This window comes from Convolutriloba macropyga, chromosome 11 (assembly GCF_964194025.1).
Source record: "Convolutriloba macropyga chromosome 11, txConMacr16.3, whole genome shotgun sequence".
NCBI classification, from domain to species: Eukaryota; Metazoa; Xenacoelomorpha; order Acoela; family Convolutidae; genus Convolutriloba; species Convolutriloba macropyga.
This window is the reverse complement of record NC_134478.1, coordinates 36470208-36491994: the sequence shown is the minus strand read 5'-3', so window position 1 is coordinate 36491994 and position 21787 is coordinate 36470208. Positions and strand designations below refer to the sequence as shown.

The following is a 21787-nucleotide window of genomic DNA, read 5'->3' as shown; positions in this document are numbered from 1 at the left end:
TTTTATGAGTTTTGAATGTTTTCAAGCATAATAGAAAAAATTCTGAGGGTCAATTTGTGTGAAATTTTGTATTAAAAAAATTAGAATTGAGTGCTTTTCAGGTCGCGCAAGTTAAAAGATGGCCGGTGTAAGATGAATTTTTCGAAGCCGATATCAGTCAGTAAAAACAAAGACACGGCAAATGCACAAAGGAATTACCTGACTATACTATTTTTGCAGACTTTGGTTGCGGAGCTGACCAGACTCTGACCAGAGCTGACTCTGACCAGACCCAGTAGCATTCGAAATCGTTTCTTATCCAACTCAGTTGCGCTTGAATAGTTTATGATTAGACCCAATTGCGTTCGAAGCCGTTTATGATCAAACTCAAGCACACTTGAAACAAGTCATGATCAGAATCAAATGCGCTCCAAGTTGGTTATGATCAGACTTATGTGCGCTCCAATCCACCTCTGATGAGACTCAAGTGCGCTCAAGTGCGCAAGACAATTTCTAGTGCACATCTCAACACAGGTATGGTGGGTACCCACACCTGGAGATGAAAAGTTCTGGTGGTAGAGTTGGGAATTTTCAATCCGTCCATCACATTTTTCAGTTATTTCGCTTTAAAAGTTCTAATGAAGCGCATACTTAGTGACTTGTAAAGGCTTTCAGAGAACTACCCAGAGACGTAGAGTCCCGGGAATTAGCAGCATATCTTGTTTCTCAAGACAAAAAATTGTCAAATTCTGGTGGTCTGGCAAACGGACGGTCAGATGACAAATCAATGGTGCAAAATATTGCATTAAAAGACAGGACTTAAAATAAATTCTGTATCTTTAATATTTGTACCCCTCCCCTTAAATTATGCATCCGAAAATTACTGAGTACGCGCCATTAAATAGTATAATCATTATGCACAAATTTAGCAGGTGCGTCTGGGGGCGCAAGTAATTTTTACTCACTAAAAACAGATGATTAAAAAGAAAACTTCCTAAATGCTACAAACAGTTTTTAAAAACAAATGAGAAAAAGACAAAAAATATCCACTAAAAATATAAAGAAATTGCCTCGTTATAGTACTGAAACACATTTGATAGAGTTTTGAGGTCATTTCAATTCTGGTGAAACACCATTCTTTTGTCAAATAAAGAGTTATTTACCAAAAATATGGGTTATCTCCTCAGTTTCATATAACTTCTCTTCTTAATTTCTCATTTGTTTTTGTATATCTGAGTCAATTCAACCATCCAGTTTTCTTTTAAGATTTCAACCCTGACAAGTGTCAGTTTGGGTTGCAGATTTCCTCAGCGTCAGACAAAGTTGGGCACATTTGCCGCATTCTGTAGTTTCATCTAATATAAGAGTGAAATCTCAATTGTGAAACGTGTTCCGTTCGAGAGAAACTCACATAAGTCGTTGTTCTCAATCAATAAGAAAAATTGCATGTGGGAGCATTCTGAATATGTTCTGATATTGACTGAAAGCTAATTATGGGAGATTTTTTTCTATTAACAGCATATTTTGAAGTGGAGCAGCAAAAAACAAACAAAATTGGTAAGAGAGGTATCTTTAACAATTCTTAAAAGCTTTTTCTTTAGTGATTGTATTTATTAGAACTCTGAGCAGAAATTCTGGTTTGATTTGGAGTTGTTTTCTTAATCTTGTGTGTGCTCCAGAACACTGGAAGCAGCGGAAATTTATTTGAAGGAAAAAGCAGCGTGTCAAAATTAGTTTTAATTGAGCGAAATTTGTGATTGATTAACTAGCTTATCCAACTAGCGTGTACGCTCCTAGTTTGTCCACGATTCTTAGGCATCTTGTGAATTCACTTGTTCAGTCGAATTTCGATCAAAAATGGTTCTACTTCTTTTCACCCCTATTCAGTTAACCCCATATCATTTAACCCCTCCCGGGTCGAGGTTTGGCCAAAAAATAATGTAAGATTAGCAGTGAATAGCGGTTTTAAAAAAACTTTTTTCAACGCAAAGCGCCCGCATCTTTTAGCGTTGAATGCGGTGAATTTTTACGGTTCTTAGCTGTGAAAATTTTTTTTCACCGCATTCACCGGAATTCTTACAAAAAAGAAACTGTCGTACAAGGGTTTGAACCTCTTCCTCCTGCGTATCACCAACTCCGTAATCCAGTGAGGCATCTGTCACTTACTTCAATGATATTTCCTGTAATTAAAAGATAAGCGTTGAAATTATCCAGGTGAACATTTGTAAGATTTGCTATTTTAGCTGTGAAAAATTTTTTTCACCGCATTCTGCTGATAGTGGTGAAAAATTGTTTTTCACCGCATTCTGCTGGTAGCGCTGAAAAATTTTTTTCACTGCATCCTGCTGGTAGCGGTGAAAAATTGTTTTCCACCGTATTCTGCTGGTAGCGCTGAAAATTTTTTTTTTTCACCGCAACCTGCTGGTAGCAGTGAAAAATTTTCTTTCACCGTTTAAGGGGTGAAACACAATTTTTCACCGCTGAAAAGGTTTTTTTCACCGCATTCATTGCATTGAACGCAAATCTTACACTTTTACTCAAATTCACCGCAAATTTTACATCTTTTAGCGATTTTTAGCGGTGACACCTCGACCCGGGCTCTATCATTTCCTCCCACCCATTAGCAGTCGACATTAAAGGCATGTTTAGTCATAATTAAGTGGCTAAATTAATCCCACGTTTGGTTGTGATAGTTTCATATCAAGTCCCAAGGGCCGCTGAGGCATGGCCATGGTCCACGAGGCATGGCCCGCGTGGAATGGCCAATTGATTATTTTGCTAATTTAATAATCTTCATTTTATAGAAAGATTAAAATCGGGGTGAAATGATAGAGGGGTTAAAAGAGAGAGGGGTAAATGATACGGGGGTGGATAAATCAGGGTTAAATGATAGGGGGTTTAATGAATAGGGGTGAACAAGCGGGAACCGCAAAAATAATTTCTCGAACGAATAATTAATTAATTAATTGCAGCAATTGAACTACAAAAGCGAACACTGGGATTGTCTTTATTTCAAGATAGATAATGAAAATTTTAATAAAACATACCCTATTTCCTAGTTAGCAAATAAATGTCCCTTTGTGTTGCTGAAAAAATTACAAAACTATTATGAAGCTGGAAAATTTAGATAATTGTAAACATCCATACAAAATTACTGCGCTGAATTTTTGGTAGATAAAATAAAACTGATAATGTTTCGAACCCACTCATCTATGCTTTGGGCTCAATTGTCTACCGCATGAGGAAGAGATAGAACAATTTCAAAAATTAAAATATGGTTAAAAAATAACGTATGAATTTAAAAATTGCTTTCAAATGAAATAACTCAGTAATGTAATTAATGCCACATTAGTGGGCCAAACATACATGTCAGTTTCAAGGCGGCAAGACAAGTCAAGCAATAAAATCAAATAACAAGAACAGACATAATTTTCATCCAAAATCCATTGACTTTTTTAAATCAAATAACTAATAAAAAGTGAAAATAGCGTCATTTGAAATCTGAACCAAACAAATTAGTTACTACTTAACTCAAAAATACAGGAAACCAGTTCTCAATGAGACTCAGTAACAAATAGACAAAAAGGGACGAAACGAGCGAATTAAAGAACACGTTTATCTTTTTTGGAAACAAATAATTTCAAATAACGAAATAATTAAATAATGTTATGTCCAGTAAGAGTTACCTAAAAATACATTGATAGCTGTCATTGTCTAAAATATGTCTCCAATCTACAACTTCAAACAACAAAGATAGACAAAACACAAAAATTCAATTAAACTTTGCGAGAATACGCTGTTGAAGCTTTCAATAACATAATCTCTTCCGTAAAAAAAGTGCATAATCAACTCCAATTATTTCAACAAAATAGCGCATTATGTGATTTCTAAAAAATAACACTGTTACGCACTGATTTTTAATATGTTTTTCGAGGTGTTATTGATGTTAATGTTGGAAGCGAATAGAGTGAATAATTATCATTTTACAAGGACTTATTTTGATGTTTCACAGTGCGGTTTTAAGCCGATATATATTGAATAAAACTAGCTAGTAATAGCATTTCATTGAGCGGTTCAGATGCGTGATATATCCAATAATTTGCCTTGCATTTTAAAGCTTCATTGGGTCTTAATTTAGCTCTAAGGAAATTTTATTTTAACTTAGCATTTTATAAAGATTTTCCAGTTCAATCTTTAATTATTTCATCAAGAATTGATCAACAACTATTAGTAAGAAGTTTTCAAGTTCTATCAAGTTTTAAGAGATTTCGGTCAACTGGTTTTCAGGCAGGTTATCCGGTGTTCTGTCGTTCCGCAGGGCTGTACCTTGAGTTGCTACAGGCCTAGATGGAAATACTGGCTATATATGGCCTTGAGAACTATCTGAATTTGAACTAAGTTATAGCACTTATTATATATATTTATAGGAAAAACATCACGTAACTATGAGGTACGAAATAGGAGCGTGACACCACCGGACTTTATAAAAATTTTCCATGAAAATTTTAAGAAGGAACTGGGTTTTACAACTTTTTTTATAAAACATATATAATCTGCACGAGTATAATTATATACTGGTTGAATATAGTGCTGGCTTGAATGACTTCATTTTTGTGGTAATTGGCTTTGCTATGTCGTCTACTGATTCGGTTGATAATTTTCGATTTGAATAAAAGAATTCAGTTTTAACTTTCTTCAATAAATCAAGATTTGCTTCATTTCTCCTTTCATATTTCGTTAGTTGGTCAATGTTGGGTTTTGAATCAATTAAATGTGCTAGTGGATCATGCAATTTTACATTTATTCTATTTGCTGGGAGTTACTGACAACTTTGTATATGAGCTCTAATTTTAATGTGGTCACTGAACATCATATGTCCACATTTTAATGTGATTAAAAACAGATGTTACAACCTTTATGAGGAATGTTGGTTTGTCGGCCATTCTCGTCCCTACCAATCTCAATAAAGGTAAAATTACTTGAAGCTGATGTTAGAAGCCAAATTCCGTATCCAAGGTTCTGTGCTTGTTCTGGGTTGGGTAACACAACCTTCTCTGTGTCACATACTTTCAATGCTGTAATGGCATGATGAGACTTGAGGGGTGCTAGACACGAGGAGAATCAAAGTTGGGTTTTCATCATCTCGTGACAGATTCGGTATCGTGGCGATCCACGGCAGTTGTCATACTGAGATCTCGTCAGTACTGTTGTTTCCATATGACCTTCTGAGATTGATAGATTTCTCCCTCAATTGCCCATTGAAAGGCAACAACAGAGTCCTCCTGGGGAACACTGTTACGCACTGACTTATAATATGATTTGCGAGGTGTTATTGATGTTAATGTTGGAAGCGAATAATGTGAATAATTATCACTTTAGATGGAATTATTTTGATGTTTCACAGTGCGGTTTTAAGCGGTTATATTTTGAATAAAACTAGCTAGTAATAGCCTTTTATTGAGAGGTTCAGATGCGTGATATTTCAAATAATTTGCTTTGAATTTTAAAGCTTCATTGGGTCTCAATTTAGCTCTAAGGAAACCTTATTTTAACTTAGCATTTTATAAAGATTTTCCAGTTCAATCTTTAATTATTTCATCAAGAATTGATCAACAATTATTAGTAAGAACTTCTCAAGTTCTATGAAGTTTTAAGAGATTTTGGTCAACTGGCCTTCAGGCTGGTTATCTGGTGTTCTGTCGTTCCGCAGAGCTGTACCCTGAGTTGCTACAGGCCTAAATGGAAATACTGGCTATATATGGCTTGAGAACTATCTGAATTTGAACTAATTTTAGCACTTATTATGGATACTTATAGGAAAAACATAACGTAACTATGAGGTACGAAATAGGAGCGTGACACCACCGGGCTTTATAAAAATTTTCCATGAAAATTTTAATAGGGAACTGGGTTTTACAATTTTTTTATGAAACATATATAATCTGCACGAGTATAAGGATATACTGGTTGAATATAGTGCTGGCTTGAATGACTTCATTTTGTTGGTAATTGGCTTTGCTATGTCGTCTACTGATTCGGTTGATAATTTTCGATTTGAATAAAAGAATTCAGTTTTAACTTTCTTCAATAAATCAAGATTTGCTTCATTTCTTGTTTCATATTTCGTTAGTTCGTCAAAGTTGAGTTTTGAATCAATTAAATGTGCTAGTGGATCAAGCAATTTTACTTTTATTCTATTTGCTGTAAGGTACTGACAACTTTGTATATCAGCTCTAATTTTAATGTGGTCACTGAACATCGTATGTCCACATTTTAATGTGATTAAAAACAGATGTTACAATCTTTATGAGGAAGGTTGGTTTGTCGGCCATTCTTGTCCCTACCAATCTCAATAAAGATAAAATCACTTGAAGCTGATGTTAGAAGCCAAATTCCGTATCCAAGGTTCTGTGCTTGCTCTGGGTTGGGTAACACAACCTTCTCTGTGTCACATACTTTCAATGCTGTAATGGCATGATGAGACTTGAGGGTTGCTAGACACGAGGAGAATCAAAGGTGGGTTTTCATCATCTCGTGACAGATTCGGTATCGTGGCGATCCACGGCAGTTGTCATACTGAGATCTCGTCAGTACTGTTGTTTCCATATGACCTTCTGAGATTGATAGATTTTCTCTCTCAATTGCCCATTGAAAGGCAACAACAGAGTCCTCCTGGGGCATAGTGATTGCATTTGCATAATAAATTTCAAACAATGTATGGCTAGATGTTAGGGGAATGGCTAAGGTCAGTAAAAGTCCCTCTTCTACTGTTGAAATCTATTCTAAAAGTTTCGTTTCGTAATACGAAAGTACATCATTCATGGGTATTGCCAAATTTAGAAGATCTGGGGCGTTCTTTTGGCTATCATGGACTGCATCGCGAATCTTGATCAAAGATTTACGTGCTACTAAAGAGATTGGAAAGCGTTTATCAATCAGAGTTGGAATAGCATTTATAACATTAATTCTGAATGAGTAAAAGCCATTTAATTTCTGGTTAAAGAGTAAGAAGTAATGAAGATGCTGTATCAAAGTTGAAGTTAAGTTGCTGTTGAATTGCTCGAATTTCTATACAGGTTGCTATTCCGTCCAAGTTCAGATCCACAATTGCAAATTGTTCCTCAACTAGTTTCCAGTTTCTGTTCTGGTTTTCTTGCATTTCGTTTTGAACTTTGTAATCTTTTGCAAATTCGTCAGCAACTAGAAAGAATTTCTCATATGATTGGGCGCTGATATCCATGACATAGTGGTTAAGGTTATTAAAACTATTCGCTAATCTATCGATATTTTCGGCATTTTGAGACGTTCGCTGGCACGAGCCGAAAATTCCTGTAATTCCACCGCATCCTCCGCTGCTCATAGCTATTCCGGGGCGAAGAGTCCAATTCCGGCAACTGCAGATGCTATTGCAAGGGAGCGGTTTTTTTTGTCGGTTTCTGGGGTCTTCTTCGACTCTGGTAAGGAGTTTTTTGGTTTCGTTCCTCAGTTTGAAGACTTCGATTTCTGCTGCAACAGTTTCGTTGAGGACTTTCGTGAGCCAGTCTACTTTGAAAATATCTGTTTTGTTTATATAAGTGGTAGTTTAAGTAGAATGACGAAACGCTGATTGTGTAATCCATTTTGTCGATATTTCTTGAAGTAGAGTCTCTACCTGTTGTCGTACTGTAAAGTTATATCGAGGAAATGGAACTAAAAACTCGGCATTAATGATTTTCTCAGTTATAAGGATCTTTCCTTCCTTATGAAAAATTATTTCTTGAGCTAACGCTTCTTCCGTATTAATTGCAGTCTCAAATGTAGGCCATACAAGTACGAGATTTATGAAAAATGTAAGTAATTGTGTTTCAATAATAACAACATTTTTGTGTTTCAATAATAACAACTGTGTTTCAGGACAATTTACTGCTGATGTGGCACTTCTGGTTGTTCTAATGGTGTTTATTTAGCTTTCCGGTGTTTATTTGCTCATTTATTTAATGTACTAAGCTTCTGGTTCTAATTCTTTCAATTTGGCACTTGTTTATGTGGTATTTATTTGTTGTCATGTGTGTTAATGTGTATGTTTATTGATATTACTACTAAATATGTTGTTTTATGGTGTTGTAATGTAGTTGTTTGGCTAAATGGTAGGTGTATGGTTATGGGATTAGTGGTCGGAGGGGGCTCAAATTCTGTAGCGTTTAAATGTTTTTTTTCGAGTTTTTCAGATTATTTGAGTCCAAAAAGTGTTTTAATATCACTGTCGGCCCGCATAATATCACTCTGGGGTGTTGCAACAACGGGACCAGGTATGTGTCAAGGAACGGGGTTCACTGCTCCCGTTTTAGTCATCCAGAGTGTAATATTAGTACAGATCCTAGTACAGTAATAGTTAGATTAGTGTTAGTATTAGTTTAGAAGATGGAGGAGAATGTTGGGACTGGGGCACAAAATTACTATTAACAATTCTATTATTATTGATATTATTCGGAATTATTGGGAAGTGGAGGACGAGAAGGAGAGGAAGAAGTTTGACAAAGATTGAGGAGAGGGAAGAGATTGAGATGGAGGATAAGGAAGGAGCTGAAATGATGGAAACAACAGTGTAACTAGCTATTTTTATTTATTATTTATTTAACCCATTGACTGACTTTTCTGTATACTTAGTTGTACTACCGGGTATTTTGTTTTAATATACCGACTAATATACTTGGTGCTGTTAATATTTAATAAGGTTGTACTAATATCATAGTAATATATTAAACTTTTGGGGGGGGAATGAGGGCGTGAGTAGGGGATAAAAGGAGAATTAGTGAGGATTAGTGAATAAGTGAATGTCACTGGAAGGAGTAATTTTGTGTTCGCGGCGTTATTGTGTAATTTACAACATGTATTTTTACGATTAGCGGTCAATTGTATTTTTATTAGCGGGCATTAATTGTTTAACGTGTTCAATTTGTGTGATTCCATTTAGCTGTTTGTTCAATTTGCAAGTTTCACTTTAACTTTCAGTTTGTTTGAATACTAGTTTAACTCAATTTTTGGACTTTCAGATACTTGTTGTTACTCATGGATCTTTCCCAGTATGAAGATTTTTTGTCGTTCTCGGGAAGCAAATCGTTGCCTCTGGCTGAATGGACGTATCCAGCGTCTGTTAAATCGTCTGAAGATCGAAAAGCTTATCCAGCAAGGGCAGAGCACTTGGGACTGGGGACAAAGAACGTGGGGACCTCAGATTTGGAGGTGAATCGTAAGTTGTTGATGTATCAGGTTGAAGTGAAGTTGGATGGTGTTCTTGTAGTTCAGGAGTCGGAAATTCCAACTCAGCAGATGGTGACTCAGGAATTAGCTCCTCTTCATGTCGGGCTCAGTGTTTCAGCAGAGCACATAACTCGTGTGAGGACTCAAGTCGATTGCGTAAAAGCTGCTGGGTTCTTCTTTCTTCGCTCTCAGGGTGGTTTGCAGGCTGCTGTTGAAAGGTAAATATATTCTAATTCATATGTGTAAAAGATTCTTAGGAGTTTTTGTCTTTTTTGTAGTTAGTGCGTTTGTTATTAGCGTGGAGGAGTTGTTGATCGTTATGTAGGTCCAATCATGAGTTTATGCCATGTTTCGTGAAGAAAATGAGCGACAAAGAGGTGCATTGCACTTTTTTCCGTGCGAATCTTCGCGCAAATGTGTTTGCTGATTTGGGGTTTGAGTTTTATAATGACATTTACGCTGATCATGTGGACGTGGTATCATTTAAAACTCCAAAACGGCTTGGCGTGGCTGGCGTGAGGGTCGAAGTTGGTGATCTGAGTGCTCTCAGTGCTCTGTACTACACTTTAACTGGTCGGAAGTCAGGTAATAGTTCTATTTCATCGAAATTTTTCTTTATTTTTTGGCTCTAACTCATATTTAATTGTTTCATTTGCAGATAAAAAGGTACCCAAGCATAATGTTCGTGTACTGCACCTGGCTATTTTGGCCATGACGCGTTCGCCTGGGTTCTCTGAGCTGGTGAAGGACGAGATAGGGTACATTGTGTCGGAGTATGAGATTGCTGAGAGTGAAGCTAATGGGTCATTGGCCGAGTTCTAAGTAAATTTAACTTTTAATACATGGTAATACTGGTACATTTACATGTAGCGAGATGTTATCTGAAGTCTGCTTAGTTTGGTGGTATGGCGTATTTCCTCGGATGCAATGTCAATATTTATTGGCAGTATGATGAGGAAATGCGCGGCGGTTGAGTGGACTACAAGCATTCTATCAAAACTAAGGCCACCGCTCCTGCTGTACTGATACAGTGCATCGGGAAGATCATCAACAAGGAGTATCGATACCATTGCGAGCCGATTGTGGACGTTCCGGATTAAGTATTGATCTGTTTTTGTGCACAAATAGTCGAAATTCAGGGTAATTTTGTAACATTCTATTCATTTTTGTGGCAATTTTTCAGGTAAGGTAAAGCTGAGTGGTACGTGGCTTGTTTCAGTCGGGCAAAGAGCCCATGCTCTTCAGAGTACTGGTGGTGATGGTACTATGGCTGAGGATAGCGCCGATGAGGACTGACGAGTGTCGGTGCAATTTCTATCATCATGTAATTTAGTTTCATTTATAGGTGAGTTTTTACTGATTATCTTATGATTGTAGCAGTTATAATTGATTTATACTCTTGGATCCAATCGCTGTTGTGCAATAGAGCAAGTGGTATTGTTATCATGTCAGTGTGAAGCTATATGATGACATATTTGTGAAAGAACAAGAAAAGTGATATAGTGACATTTTTCCTTTGTGAGTAATAACTTTACTTTACTTGTAAAAAAATGGCAATAAACTAGTTCTAAAGATTCTAGACACGTGCCCTGGTTGCTAGTAACAATTTTCTGTGGTATAAGCTGATTTGGAAGAACATTTGGTACTAATTTTTACATGTAGTTTTATTGTAATTTTAGTTAATTTTTTCGCGTCAAGACAGGTGGTACATATATGTGAATTTTTCAATTTTTAATCTTTTTTGAGCAATATTGTTGGCTCGACACACTCATCAGACATCAGTGGGGATTGACTATGCAATGAATTCAGGTTTTGGGAGGTTTTTTGGTCGATTAAATTTTGGTCGTTTTTAATATGCTTCAATTGGACTCAAAGTTTGCAGATCGGTTCAGCGGCTCAAAAGAACCTGCAGTGCTAGAATTTGGCATAAATTGACCTTTTTTCGCAAAGTTATGACTATTTTCGTGACCTGAAACTGGCTTTTTTTGAAACATGAAATTTGGAGTCGAAAAAGTCATCACTGTTTAGACAATATCGATACCGGTTGGTTAAAATGGTTTTTTCTGTGCCTGGTACTAATGTATTATACTAAATTATGGTGTTTGGAATGATTTATCGGATCAGAACATTGATTTTGGAGTCCAAAAGGCTAATTTTTAGGCATGAATTTTCCACTAATCGAGCTTTTTCAAGACATGTGTCGGTCTGGTGATGCTCTAGTGGCCTAAATCAGGTGCTATTAGCTAGTACTGATATCTTTAGCTGTCAGGAGTAGCATTTTGGTAACTTTGAAGATGATTTACAAGTAATTTGTTCCGTTTTGTCTGAGAAATGTGCTGGATTTCTGCTTATGGCACGTCATGTTTTGTGCTTAAGTCAACATAGAGTGACGATAATTGACTTTTAATAATAATTATGGCTCATACTAGTGACTACTATTTTGATGGCAGATATTGGTGCAGTTTGGTGCATGATTAAAGGTCATTATGTTGAGTTTTTTACTTTAGAATTTTCGACTGAAATTGGTCAAATATGTGCAGATTTCGATTTTTTTTCATTTTTTTACATTTATGCTTTTCTATGCAATTCTAAGGATGTATTTAACTGGGACAATTACTAGACACACTGAATGTTGGATATGGGCTCATAAATCGGCTTTTTAATAAAATTTTTCTGGTCGAAATCTGGCGCTATCTTGAATAAATTGAAAAGAGTTTGGTAGACTTCAATTTTTTTTTACTATTTTTGCAACATTTTACATAACAATTTTCAATATTTTAATACGAGCGTGTATAACTTAAGCATGCGAATGTTTTAAGCTAATAAAATTAAACCGAATGGTTTAAGCTAATAATAACTTTTTTCAAGAATTGCATACAATTGGTGAATTTTGGCGCTTTGGCCGTCTTTTCTCAGCTTGTATTGACATTTGGGGGCTGGAAGTGCATAATTTGAGAAAAATGGATGTGGGAGTGATGATGATATGGTTAATTTTTGTCAGAAATTAAAATTTTTGACTCTAGCGTGAAACAACTGAATTTTCTCTGGCAAAATTGGGACAATTTTGGAGCTTATTTGGGTTTAAGTCTTCACTGTTGGTACTGGGGTGAGCTGGGACTGGTTTTTATGGTACTACTAGGCTAGTGGGGGGTTGCACTAGATTAGTAAGGGGTAAAGGTGTCACCAATTGGGTCAGGTAGAACAGAAATGAGAATTATCGGGTTTTTATGGTTGTTTGAGTTTGTACCATTAGGTGGCAATTGGCAGTAGCTGCTGGAAGCATTTGGGGCAGGTTTTGGCATAATTTTGGAGTATAATTTACACTACATTTTGATCAATTTTAACGCAATTTGATAGGCAATCTCAGTATTTTTGTCATAACTCAACTTTTATTAAGTTTTGCCGGGATTTTTGGTTACTGGGATGCCAAGCGTGAGCAGTAAAATGGTCTAGAACCAACATGGGTCAATCGGGGAATTTTTGTAGGAATTATCTGTGAATTCGAGCGGATTCGAAACGTGTCAAATTTTGGGCAGCTCGTTGTCACTCAGTTTTTAAAATACTCCAAATTGCTTCAAAACTTGCAGGTCAATTTTGCTGCTTAAAACACCCAGGAGCGCAAAAATTTGGAGTGATTGGGGCATTTTTGACAATTTTATGCCTGTTTTTCAGAAGAAAACCTAGGATTTTTGGAAAGGTCAAAGTTAGGCTAAGTTTTTGGTACTTAGAACGGGTCATGATGGGTCGATTATAGCTGGGATCTCTTTTACTGGACAAGGGATTTTCAGGACACTAATTTAAACCAGGTTCAGACCAATGATTCCTTATTTTAAAATAACTAGACTTTAAGATCGAAATTTTCCGAGTTTTGTGCAATTTTTGGACATTAGGACCATGTTGCTCAGTCTTGTTGGGCTATTGGGGCAGTTAGAGGGCCTTGCTAGAATTTACTGGGTCTCTACGTTCTAATGAATGTAAATGGTTATGGGTAGAGGTTTGAAAACTTGACATATAAGCTCAAGAACGATGTCACATTCCAAGTTATCATAGACACTGGCGAGTTTTGGAAGACTTAAGTGTTGGATTCCTGCATCTATAGCTATTTCTCTTAATTCATAAAGATTTGATAATACTGATTCGTATTTGGACTTGTGATAGTATCCAATTTTAGTAATTAAACTGAAGACAAAACGCTCAAAATAGGAGTCAAAATTTTTTAAAAATGAACAAATATGTGGAGGATATCTAAGCTTCGTTGCACTTCGTCCTGCTGGGTACCAGCTTTTGACTTATCGAGCTAATCTTTCCTCCATTACAAGGTCTGCTGGTATACAGAGTGCAAAAGAGTGCGGATATTGTAGGATATTTGTTGGTGAACTGAGGTTTGTTGCGTTTATTTCTTGACTAAAGTGATTTAAATTTTGGTAAAAAGAACCAGGGGAGGAGTTTTTTGTTTGTGATCTAGTTACTGGTCTGTTTAATGAACTTCTAGGCTTTTTCCCTAAATATTTTATAATACTTTATCTAACTTGGTCTAATTTCGTCGCTCTACTTGGTGTATTTGATTGTTTTGCTGCTTGTGCAGATGATTTTATTGCTTCACGTTTTTCTTCTTGTTCAAGTCTGACTCGTGCGTTTTTCGGTCTAGGACTGCCCGATCTTCTAACTCGGTTGGTTAGGTAAAAATTTGATCTATCCTTTTTTTTGCAAATTGATTTCTTTTTCTTTTTGAAAGACACGTATGTTTTTGATAATTCTCTGATGATTTAAATGCACTTTTTTACGGTTTTCGTTTTGGGTGATAAGGTCGCGCTCTTAATTTCCTTTCGGTTAATGCAAATTGCTCTCCATGTCTTTCTGGAAGTGACTCAATATCAAATGACATTATTGCTGGTTGGGGTTGTTGAAGAGGTCGAAACATTTCATCAACTGAAGAAGATGATACCAGAGGGTTACGAGCTTCTGGTTGTTGTTGCCTAATTTCATCTACGATTAACGGATCGACCGGTATTCGTGCTATTTGTTCAGCGTCTAGGTTCAAGTTAGCTAGGTTCTCATCCGAACTGCCATTTTCTTCAAATAATTTTGGAAATGCTTCGTCTGAACTTGAAGAGTCAAGCACCGGAACATGTACTGGGGTGGTTCGCGGTCTAACTGCTGGTGCTGCTACCCTTAGTGGGGCCGGAGGTAGTGCTCGAGGTGCTGCTGCTACTGGTCCTGCCAAAGGTCGACCTAGGGGAACGTTTATCGTTACTCTGGCTGGGTCTGGTTTAATTGTTTTTGCTGGCTGTGTTTCCTTTTCTTTTTCATTAATTAATTCCTGAATGTGTTTATCAAAAAAGATCTGGTTCCATGTGTTGCCATCTTGATTGATCAAGTTGAAAATTTGCAGGTTTGACAACCTGGAGGTCTTCAGGGGGTTCACTTGGTTTGATTGGCTTTAATCTGAAACGGTGGACACATTGTGTGTAATTTGTGTTTACTTTTCGAATGATGTAATTTGAATCACTTTTTTCCGATTTGTACAACGGTAGCCATTTCTGAAATTGAGGAGCAATTACCGTTGATTGTTGTAGCAGTTGAGTATTCAAAATTAGACAGAATGATTTTTCTGGAAAGGGCTTTGCTGCGGCTTTTTGGTCATAATACTTTTTGTACTTCAAATCTGCGGCTGTTAACTTTTCCTTATTTTCTCAAACTTTTGCATCATGGCATCTTGCAGTTTGCCTACAAAGTCTGAGTTTACTGCTCTTGTAACCATTAATTTTCTGGAGAACCTAATATTAAGGGGTTTTATTTGTTCTCTACCATGGAATAAAGTTGAAGGACAATAATTTTTTGTTGATTAATATGAAGTATTTAGAATGAATGTTGCCAGAGGAACATATTTGTGCCAGTCTTTCCAGTGTTCCTCAGTATTGAGCATCAAAATTCGTTTTAGTGGTCCTCGTGATCGCTCTATTGCTCCGATAGTCTGAGGATGTTTTAATGAGGCATGCTTTAACATTATTTCTAATAGACTTGCTAATTCTGACATTAATTCAGAAGTAAAATTTGTTCCTAAGTCACTAAGTATTGTTTGAGGAGTGTAGCTGTGTTCGAAGAATACTTTTACTAACTCTCGGACTACTGTGTTGGCTTACCCTTTAGTTAGTGGGACTGCGAATAGGTATTTTGTGAAAACATCTATTCCACTCAAAACATACTTAAACTGTGTGGACTTAAGAGGGCCTACTAAATCAATTTGGAGCATATCTCCTGGATATGATTGTAGTGCGCTGACTGGTTGTAATTTTTGTGCAATGTGGTTTTTTGGAACTCTGTTTAATTGAAGGCATGTGAGACAATTTTCAATGAAACTTATGAAATTTTCAGTAAAGCCTGGATATTAAAATCGCTTTCTGAATTCTTGAATTGTTGCTTCAATGCCTAAACGACCTGCTGCATGTGAATTATGGAGTTTATATCTAGACTCTTTCCACCAATGCTTAGGTACACAGAATTGTTTTCGAAGTACTTTTCCAGTATCATCATAAAAATTCCGCTAAAAGACATTCCCTTCAAGAATTAATCTATTTAAATGCTTGTAATAATATTTAAGCTGTTGAGGCATACTTTAGGTCTGGTTGATGAATGTTTTGCTGTATCCAGCCTGTTAATTTTCTAATATCTGCATCTTTTTGCTGCTCTTCTGCTAAATTGAGGCTAATTAATTTGTCTGTAAGATCTGGAAACTCATCTATTGGACTTGGATACTGAATTGAATTTATTTCTTGTTCATTTATTTGTTTAACCAGCCCTTGTATTTCTGATATCAGTAAATTATTCTGTTTTTTTGTAACCATTGTAGAGCCCGAATTTTTTAATGACGTCAATTTTGTCACTATTGATTTCATTTCCAAAATTTTCAGCATCAAATAACACATTTAGTTCAACGTCAGGGTTTTGTGCTTCTGTATCAATTTCAATTTCTCTAACTGGGATTCTATCTGTTAGTTTGAAAGACATTGTTGCGGTTTGGTCATTCTCTTTTCTAGAGAGGAAATCTGCTCTGTAATTAGCACGTCCAGGAATGTGAGCAATTACTATGTTAAAGGCAAGTATTCTGTCTAAACAATTCCAAAGAGATGGCGGTATTACTTTTGATTGAAAGAATTGTGTAAGGTTTTTGTTGTCAGTGAGTATAATTACTTGTTTGCTTGATACCCAATTGTAGTGCGTAAAGTGGTCCAGCGCGCAGTACAAATCTAGGAACTTTTTGTAATAGAATGAGATTTTTAATTGCGTTGCGTTAAAAAGATGCGATCCAAACGATACGGGAGCGTATGTTTTCTTTTTTTTTCTTTGCAGTTTCCTTTACATAGTCTTCCTCTTTTAGTACAAAACCTGCACCGCGCTAACTAGCATCACAAAGAATTACATACTGTAAACCTGGTTTTGGTAGTCGCAATGTTAAATTTGTTGCTTCCATTAGGTCCTTCTTTATTACTTCTAATGCTTTTACGTGTTCTTCTGAGGTTTCTATTACGGCTTCTTTCTTCAGGAGCCCGTAAAGTGTTATTAGTTTCTCACCTAGGTTAGGGATGTAATTACGGAAGAATTGTGTGATGCCTAATAATCTTTTTACTTGCTTTGTTATTGTCGGCATTTCGAATTTATCAAGTAATTTGGTGATTTTAGACTTTTCTGGTGATATTTTTTCTGCACTAATGTTTTTTCCGAGACATTTCATTGTATCAGTTTCTATTTCACACTTTTTGGGTGACAATTGCAGTCCTGATTGACGTACAGAGATAAATATTTCTCGTAAAGAGGGTACCAATTTTTCAAAATTCGTTACTGCATTTCCAATTTCATCCATAAACTGTGTACAATTTCCTGAGGCCAAGCTTGGGTCAAAAAAATGTCTAATGAAAGAACTACATCCGTTTACTGACATATTTAATCCTTGGACAAGGCATTTATATGCATAAGTTCTCGAAGCAAATTTAAATGCTAGCAGTTGCACTGAAATATTGTCTGCCATTTGCACGCAGTGGTATGCTTGAGAACAATCAAGTTTCGGAAACAACTTTTTCTCGGCGAGGTAGTATATTGCATCGCTCATATTTTAAATCTGGAAATTCGTATTCACACAATCATGTTTCAGCAAATGATTTACTTTTCTCAAGTCAATTAACAGTCTAAGTCTTCCTGAATTCTTTCGTTTTGCGAAAAGGGGACTGCTATATTTTGATTGAGACAACGTTGTTATCAATCTGTAATAATGCATTAAAACTATCTCTACTTGCAGCTCATTTCTCAAGTGGATAGGCGTTGGTGGGCCCTGTTTATAAACTGGTATGCTTCTTTCTGAAGTTAACTTTATTTTTAAATCTGTATTAAATCCGACGTAAAATCTGTGTTTTGCTAAGATGTCACTAAATTCAACTATCAATTCACCTACTACAACTTTTTTAATTGTCATTGAGGGCCAATTTTTCCCACTTTTCCCTTTAAATCTAATTTTTCCTATTGCAGTTTCAGCAATTGCTCAAAGATTTCTCTCTGCAAGGGCGACAAATTCGTCGGATCAGGGCAAGTTTCAGGCGTTGGGGACCACAGTTATTCATATTTTGGAGCCGGTTTTGCTGGTTGGGTTTTTTTTTGGTTAGCCGTGACTTGGATTAGCTGGTTTATATCTGTTAAGTAATTTTTGCTAATTTTTGCAACATTTTTTAACTGGTGATCTACGCCTAACATTTTTTGAGCTTGGTCTGATGTTAAGAGGGAGAATGTGGCTATTTCCTCGCCTTTATTTATGGTAACTGGGTGTTCAGTAATGTTCAGAACATAGATGTAAAGAATATTATTTTCGGCAACTTTACTTATGGAAGACGTGAATATTATTTCGATATCTTTTTCGAAGATTTCATTGGGAATTATTACTCCACAAAGATCAGTGAATGATTCCAGTATGTCCTGAAGCTCTTATTCTATTATTTCTTGTTGATTTGGTGTGGTAGTTGCTTTTTCTGTGTGTGAACTCCAAATTTTTTCCGCTTCACTACCCTTCTGGGTTGTTTTTCTGGCTTTATTTCATTTATTTGTAGAGTTTGATCAGAGAATTTAAGGTAGCTTTGTCCTGGGCAGATGCTAGCTTTATGTTTAACAAAGAATGTGTGGCCTAAATTTACAGGTGTTGTGACAATTAATACAAGGAAGTCTTCAGTGAATGTTTGTGTGCCCAATTTAAATGTAACTCTAATTGCGTCTATCAATTTTAACTATATTTCCGTTTGCCATTTTAACTTTATCCAGATCAGGGTTTTCTGTTTCCGTTATTAAGTCAATATTTTTGTTAATAAGTTTCTCGTAAAACTCGCGGCTTATCACGTTTGCAAATGCCTCTGTATCAATTCTCCATTAAATTTAAATTTAACATAGGATAATGTTCTGCCTAAAAGTTGGACAATGCCGAATAATTGCTAAACGTGTGTTACTGGCTTTGGTACGTGCTGAGGTACTTGTGTTGTGCATTGCACAGATTTTTTAACCTTATTTTTAATACTGTTTCTTGCGTTTTCTACGCTTTTTATTATTTTCGTTATAAACTGGTTCTATTACTTTATCTAAACCAGGACTAGACGTGCCTTCGTTATAATAATTAACGGAGTTTTTATAATTTTTATTTCGGTTTTTAAGATTGGGTGGCTTTCTTAGTTTTTTTGTTGATTAAATGAGTAATTCATACCTCTCATATTTCTGTTCTGAAGTGCACCTGCGTGACTAAACTCTTTTGCTTTTTGCATACCATAACGGTCTTGTGCTGCTGTTTGGCTATCATAAACTATTCCCTGTCTAAGATGTTTTGCAGGGGTTTATTTTGTTGGGAACCGATAAATTGGTCAAGGAACATAAGCTGGGCGAACAAATGGGGGGCTATCTGAAGGTTCGGTCCAATAATTCCGAACTTGTTGCTGTTCATTGTAATGAAATGATCTAGGAGCGTTAAATTGTGGTCTAAACTCTCGTTAATTTTTAGAACAAGTGCGTACTGTTGCTGAGGCCGATTGTTTGTCTGGAATTGATGATAACTAGTCTGATATTGCTGGTAATTTGGCTGATAATTTTGATATAGCGGACGGAAATTTTGTCTATAACCTTGTCTGTAGACTTGTTGTGGATAATGTGGTCTAAAAATGTTTACTGGGCTTTGTTCTGATGGCTCATTTTTAGTTGCCACTTTTTGCTCAAGTTTCTGCTCAAATTCGTTCTGATTATTAGAGATAACAGTTATTGCTTTTAACATTTTATCTGTGTTTGATTCGGTTATTTCGTTTAATCCGTTATCAAAGTACTTTTCTCTGTTACCTATATCCCTTAATGCAACCTGTTGGCTTGCTAAGGTACATAACTGTTCTGTTGTGTCTGTATCTGGCCTTTCTAACAGCTTAGGCTAAAGCGAATTTGGCAAGGACTTAATGAAGAAGCGCTTCCTTTGTTCGTTCTTTTCTGTTTTCTTACAATTCAAGGCCAGAATTTCTCGCTGCTGTCTCTCTTTCAAATCAACGGGCTCCAGCATCACCTCGTCTTGCTGGTGCTACTACTATTTCAGGTGGTGGATATGCTTTATATGCTTCTGTTTTTAACTTTACTAAGAAATTTTTCACTGTATCTGTCTTCGAAATAAACTTTTGGTTCTCTAACTTTATTATATTGATTTCTCTGCTGTCATCATGTGTGAATCTGTTTCTCAGAGCTGTTACACTATTCGCAAAAACAAATCTGGTAGCCTCTGGTAGAGTTAACAAGCATCATAAAGCTTCTCCTTGTAAGTGTAATTGTAGAAAATTCTCTTGTTGCGCACCTGCAATTGCTGCGACCCCGATTGCACCCGTTATTAACTGCACAAACTGGTTAAAATTTTCCATTTCTGACCAAGAGAAGGGTGTGGTGTTGATTTGCGCATGTGCCATTTTGTTTTTTTTACCCGTTTAGATTATGTGCTTATAGTTCAATCAGTCTTATTTTGTTCTAAAGTATTAAATAGCACCCTTAACTTAACTTATTGGGGAGGTTAATTGGTTAATGGAGGTAAAAGAAGTTGAATGAGTCGCAAAATATATCTGGAAAAAAACTACTGGAAACTAGGAAAAGAAACTACTGAAATCATTTGTTCGAAAAATAATAAAGATGAGCTAATTATGAACCTATGCCTAAAGCTCCGGTCGAATCGTCAGAGTGTTAACGTTGAAGCCATATGGGCGGCCGAAGTCTCACCATTAAAGACTACCCCTTAGTCTAGGAAAATTTGTCGAGACAACGACCGCACAGGCCTTATGGAAGCTGCGCTCAGATAGGCAACAGCATAATGACCGAAGTCACTGTTTGATTCAATAACCTCCGAAACTAGGTGGGGAATTAAAAACAAATGTTTTATTTTTCTGTATAAATTTTGGTTTCGCCCTCTTTTAATTAATGTTTAGACTATGGTTTCAGTAATTTAGCTTACGCTGATGTTATGTGATAGTCTGTAATGATGTTATCTAGGTTAATATCACTATCTGATTGAAGTTTGTTTCGAATAAGGGCAAATGTGCGTACTTTTTGATTTATGCTTTTTGCTGTCCAATATATTGCAACACGTTTGTCATCTTTATCTAGTAGATAAATTACAATGGACTTGTAAACTGAAGAGGAGAAAGCAGTTACTATCTGAGCTCGTGTTTCATTGCTGTTCTGTGTGTATTTAATGTTATTTTCTTCAATATGTTCAACAAAAATGGGGAAAGCGCGACAATTATTAATAGCGGAGAGAAACTGTTTTTTACAAATTGACATAAATAAAGCACCACAATTAATTTTTTCAAATATATTTACTCACAATATCCTCGTTTGCAATTACCCTGTGTTGTTTTTGTCCATTGTGGCGGCTGCGGTTGAATTTGTTCCATTTGTTGCCCACTCAAGCCCTTTGGAATTACTGTTGCATTTAGTCCACAAAAGCACAAACACAGTTTCCACATATTCTTTCCTTTGTTACCTCTTTTTGCATTATTGTCTTGCTCGGAAAAAGTGTACTGGATGTTGGCTGAAGATTCTTGAGGTAATGAAGTGAAAGAAAACAAAGAAAAGATCAAAAGAAGAAAAAAATGCCAAATTTATCAAACAATTCATTGGAATTACGCTCCGTTAAGCTGTGAACAGTTAGTAACTCCTGTCACCATGTTACGCACTGAATTTTAATATGAGTCTCGGGTTGTCATTGATGTTAATACTTGAAGTGAATAATGAGAATAGTTATCATTTTACAAGGACTTATTTTGATGTTTCACAGTGCGGTTTTTAGCGGATATTTCTTGAATAAAACTAGGTAGTAACAGCCTTTTATTGAGCGGTTCAGATGCGTGATATATCCAATAATTTGCTTTGTATTTCAAAGCTTCATTCGCTCGTAATTTAGCTATAAGGAAACGCTATTTTAACTTAGCTTTTTATAAAGATTTTCCAGTTCAATCTTTAATTATTTCAGCAAGAATTAGTCAAGAATTTTCAATAAAAAGTTTTCAAGTTCTATCAAGTTTTA

The 21787-nt window shown here is 36.1% G+C and overlaps 1 protein-coding gene across 1 annotated transcript in view; it reads right to left on the bottom strand.

Moving 5' to 3' along the window:
- LOC142349115 (uncharacterized) overlaps positions 1-21787 on the bottom strand; it is a 630633-nt gene that overhangs the window by 494481 nt on the left and 114365 nt on the right. The window lies entirely within an intron of this gene.